The sequence below is a fragment of the Penaeus japonicus genome, unplaced genomic scaffold (genome assembly GCF_977035675.1).
Source record: "Penaeus japonicus unplaced genomic scaffold, GWHDUDI00000001_assembly GWHDUDI00000036, whole genome shotgun sequence".
In the NCBI taxonomy this organism is placed as follows: domain Eukaryota; kingdom Metazoa; phylum Arthropoda; class Malacostraca; order Decapoda; family Penaeidae; genus Penaeus; species Penaeus japonicus.
This window is the reverse complement of record NW_028234438.1, coordinates 16,282,748-16,287,747: the sequence shown is the minus strand read 5'-3', so window position 1 is coordinate 16,287,747 and position 5,000 is coordinate 16,282,748. Positions and strand designations below refer to the sequence as shown.

General features: G+C 49.5%; 1 protein-coding gene across 3 annotated transcripts in view; it reads right to left on the bottom strand.

Moving 5' to 3' along the window:
* Positions 1-5,000, bottom strand: part of Vang (Strabismus domain-containing protein Vang) — a 225,720-nt gene that overhangs the window by 17,119 nt on the left and 203,601 nt on the right. The window contains exon 1 of one of the 3 annotated variants that reach the window (XM_043037094.2): positions 2,405-2,647. The exons of the other annotated variants lie outside the window; for them this stretch is intronic. The gene's annotated coding sequence lies outside the window, so the exon portion shown is untranslated. Of the gene's footprint in view, positions 1-2,404; positions 2,648-5,000 lie in introns of those variants that run through there. 3 annotated transcript variants of the gene reach the window in all.

The window sequence follows — 5,000 nt, the reverse complement described above, 5'->3', positions numbered from 1 at the left end:
TTCTCTTTTTGTTGAGAGAAGACGATGAAAGGCGTGTGTTCGCTTTGCTCCCCTCGCCGTCTAACCCTTTCCCCCTCTAATTTTTGTCTCCTTTCTCTCTTCTACTTATTCTGTCTCTCTCCTCTCTTCTCTTCTCTTTTCTTCTCTTCTCCTCTCCTCTCTCCTATCTTCCTCCCTCTCCCCTTACCCTTTCCTTCTCTTTCACCCCTTCTACTCACCCTCCCCTTCCCTCTCTTCTCTCATCCTCCCCCTCCCCCTAATCCTCCCTCTCTCTCTCACCATCTCTTCATTATCCTTTACAACCTCCTCCATAATGGGATGATGGAGTGGGTGACGCGGGAAGATAATGCAATGATCCGAGAGAAATTTGAGGTCATGTCACAGGCCTGCAGGAAACACCCAGTCCTTCATTAGCGCCTAAGGATATGTTGGTTTTCCATCCAGGCAGACGGATAGAAAGATAGGAAGATTGGGGGGGGGGGGGATGAAGGAAGGAGGGAGGGAGGGAGGGAGAGAGGGAGGGAGGGAGAGAGGAGAGAGGAGAGAGGAAGGAGGGAGGGAGAGAGGAGAGAGGAGAGAGGAGAGAGGAGGGAGGGAGGCAGGGAGGGAGGGATGAAGGAGGGAGGGAGGGAGGGAGGGAGGGAGGGAGGGAGGGAGAGAGGGAGGGAGGGAGAAAGAGAAAGAAAGAGAAAGAGAGACTCCATCTTCTCCTTCCCCTTCTCCGACACGTTCACCCCCCCCCCCCATCCTCCCTCGCGAGGAAAGCAATTGAGGACATTATGCCGAAGTGGCCGTCATCCTCACGCCTTCATCACTCACTGTCTCAAATGTTGCTTTCGGTTGTTGGGAGGGGAAGAGGAAAGGGGAGAGGAGGAGGAGGAGGAGGAGGAGGAGGAGGAGGAGGAGGAGGAGGAGGAGGAGGAGGAGGAGGGGGGGGGGAGAAAGAGAGAGACCGAGAGAAGTATAGAGGGAGATCTAATGAGAGAGAGAGAGAGAGAGAGAGAGAGAGAGAGAGAGAGAGAGAGAGAGAGAGAGAGAGAGAGAGAGAGAGAGAGAGAGAGAGAGAGAGAGAGAGAGAGAGTTCAAATTCAAATTCAAATTCAAACTCAAACATTTTATTCCATAAATTACAATGGTTATTCTTATATAGCAACAAGAGAGAGAGAGAGAGAGAGAGAGAGAGAGAGAGAGAGAGAGAGAGAGAGAGAGAGAGAGAGAGAGAGAGAGAGAGAGAGAGAGAGAAGAGATAAGAGACAAGAGAAAAGACAGAAAGAGAAAGAGCTGTTATGCAAAACAAAATACAGGATCGTAAATATAAGATGAAAAGGGAGGTGACCTTATACACACGTATTCACACACAGGCCACATATACACGTATAAACCGTGTAAACTTTTAAAACCTAACTTCTAACTTATTAAATTTCACAAAAAAAGAAAAAAAAAACTAGAGGAAAACAAATAGCCATATTAACTCGAGAGGAAAAAAAACCTTAACTTCCAAAATCCCCATCTTCTCAAATTCGCTCAAGATGAAAAAAAAAGACTCGATATTTGGCTTCTTCGCACTCACCCCCCGTCGCTTCCCTGTGTTAACAAGGCAGGGGTTCAACAGAGCGGAAAATCTCTACAGTGGTAGAATTAGTCAAAACTCCTCAACGCCACGAGAGCCCTTCTGGTTCGGGAGTGAAATCGCCATATCCTTTTCCTCCGGTTTATTGGGCTTTTAAAATGCATGGATGCAGTGCTTAGTGGCTGTTATTATTGGATGTATTCGTATGTACATATATGGATGAATGTATGTATATTCGCAAGCATAAATGTATATACAATAGATCATCTATCAACTTATTTACCATAGCTATCTATCTATCTATCTATCTGTCTATCTATACATGCATACATACATGCACGCACTCAAACCTACACGCACACAAACAAATCATCACACATACAAACACACACAAACAAATCATCACACATACAAACACGCACAAACGTCCACTCCCCCCCCCCTCTCGCATAACAAACAACGACCTTCCCGTCGCCAGTTTCTCCCAAGAGCCATTTGTCTCCCGCGCCTCCTCTCCTCCGCTGCCCCTTGTAGTGGCACGAAGGGCTTGTACCTGACCAACAAGGCTTCGTGCTTGGCGTGGCAGACATGGGCGGGATCTTTGGCCGAGTGCGCCGAACGCCCCGCGAGTTGTGAATGAGTTTGAAGGACACTTTCCACTGCATTAAACTGATTCATTATCTCCTCCGGAATCTTTAATTAGATTGTCGTACGAGTAACTAGCTAGTATCGCAATCAGGTGACTAGTTTTACAGCTTGCTCACTCGGACACATACTGTGCACACGCCCTGGCTTACACCCACGCCTAAACCCACGCCCTTTAAGTGAACTTACTCGGGCTGTGCGCACACCCTCTCTCTCACGCCCGTGCTCTGCCATGGCCAGGGGAGCACGCGGCAGGGTGGGGGAGGGTAGGGCGGTGGCAGGGTCGGCCTCTTCTGCAGATTCTTTTCCTCACATGCTCTCCTATCTCGTTCCCGAGCGCCCGCGCGCACGCACACGCACAGTGCCACAAGCAGGTGCCAGCCACTCGACGACGCGCGCTCGCCTCGGCACTCCAACGCCAACTGACCCCGGGCGGGCTCGGCGTCTGTGGCCGCCCTGGCGCTCCCGATGCCCGTGGCACCTCCCCCCCCCACCTCCCCGTTAGTGCCAGCCTGTCATCCCCCTTCCCAGTGCCTGTGCCTCCCCCTCCCCCACCTTCCACAGTGCCGGCCTGCTGCCCTCCCTCCCCCTGTCCCGACACCCAGCAGTGCCTGTGCCACCCCCTCCCCCAGTGCCACCCTCGCCCCTGCCAGCCATGGAGCCAACCGGCCAACTAGCAACCAATTCTGCCAGCGCGCTGTTCCACCAGATAATTAGCTGAAAAGCCCGCAGCGGAATTTTTGTTTTTCATTCAACTGCTTATGTGGCTAGTAAATTAACCGCCCAAATAACAAGCTCGACATCCAGCCAGTCAACAAGCCCGCTGAACCCTGCAACCGACTATCAATCTAACCACCCATTAAACTAATCAGCCATCTAACCCGGAATCTCTAATTAGTTTGTAATACAACTAACTCGTCACCCAAAAACGAACGAACTAGTCAAAATACCAGTTACCTAACTATTCACTCCGGTTACTAACTAGTCATATAATCAAGCAGCCAGTCCTACAACCAACTAGCTGCAACCAATCACCTCACGCTTCACACAACCAACTATTCACAATAACCAATTATACTAGGAAAAAACAATCGACTAACTGCTCATATACCCACAAACAGGCTTATCAACCCATCAACCCAAGTAACAACCCCCAAAACAAAACAAAACGACCCTGAACTATGGACTCCTGAACTAACGACTCAACCTAACAAGGGAAACCGCAAGCCGTTCGTTCGAGCGAGCCAGGGGTCCAATTCAGGGTCGCGATCCGGTTGAGCGGCGGATCAGGGGATGTCAGTCAGTCAGTCAGGTGTATCTGTTGCACGGTAACGATTGAGTCTGTTAAGAGCCGGTCAGAGAGAGAGTAAGACTGGGAGGCAGGTCTGATAGCAAGTCTGAGAGCAAGTCTGAGATCAAGCCTGAGAGCAAGCCTGGAAGTAAGCCTGAGAGCAAGTATGAGAGTAAGTCTGAGATCAAGTCTGAGAGCAAGCCTGAGAGTATGTATGAGAGCAAGCCAGGCGACCAACCGCCGACCGCTGGTACTGAGGCCGAACCACTAATTGCCTCCAACGAGAGTTTTAAAATACCCGCTTCCGTCACGTCCCCCTTCTTCCCCTTCTTCCCCTACCCCTATCCCCCCCACCCCTCCCCCATCTCCCTTCCATCGTCTCCCCTCGTTTTCCTCTCTCTTTACACTCTTCCTTATTCGCTCGCTTTCCCCGTTTATTCTCCATTTCTATTCCCTTTTTGGTGATGTTTCATTATCTGCTTCCACGTTTCTTTTCTTTTTCTTTCCCTTTCCCTCCCCTTCTTCTCTTCAACTCCTCTCACACGTCTTTATCCGCCCCCGCTCTATTTCCCCTAATCGTCCATTCAACTTCAAGCTCCCCTTCCTTCCTGCCTCTCCCCTCTCTTTCTATCTCGCGTGCAATACCCCCTGCCCACCATCACCCCTTTCCTGTATTTATACTCCTCCCCATTCAGGTTCGCCCCCCCCCTTCTCTCCCCTACCCTCTCTTTTTATTCCCCTCCTCATCCCCTACCCTACCTTCCTGTCCCCTCCCCCCTATCGCAACCCTTGGCAAGCATCGCAGGCAGGTGCGGCAGACAGTGTGGCTTCGTTGCCCCCCTCCCCTTCCCCTTCCCCTTCCCCTTTTCCCTTCTCCGTCCCCTTCTGCCTTCGTCTTCGTCTTCCCACTCCTCCCTTTCTTCTTCTTCTTCTTCTTCTTCTTCTTCTTCTTCTTCTTCTTCTTCTTCTTCTTCTTCTTCTTCTTCTTCTTCTTCTTCTTCTCCTTCCTCTCTTTCTCCTTCCCCCTTTCTTCTTTCCCTTTTCTTGTATACTGATAAGGGGAAACGGAGAATAGAAAGAATGGAGAAGAGGGAAGAGACAAGCCGAGACAAGAATCGGAAGGGAGGAAGAAGCGGGGGGGGGAGGAGGAGGAGGAGGAGGAGGAGGAGGAGGAGGAGGAGGAGGAGGAGGAGGAGGAGGAGGAGGAGGAGGAGGAGGAGGTGGAGGAGGAAGAATATAAAGGAGAATAATAAAGAAGATGAGAGGAGTAAAAGGCGTAGGGAAAAGAAGAGAGGAGAAAAGGATGAGGTGCAAAAAACACCCATAAAATGTGAAGGAATGAAAACGAAGCAGGAGGTAGAAAAAAAAAAATATATATATATATATAAATATACAAGATGAAAAAAATATATATACAGTCATGCAAGAAGTAAATAAAAGAATTATTTATATATATACATACATACATACATACATTATATATATATATATATA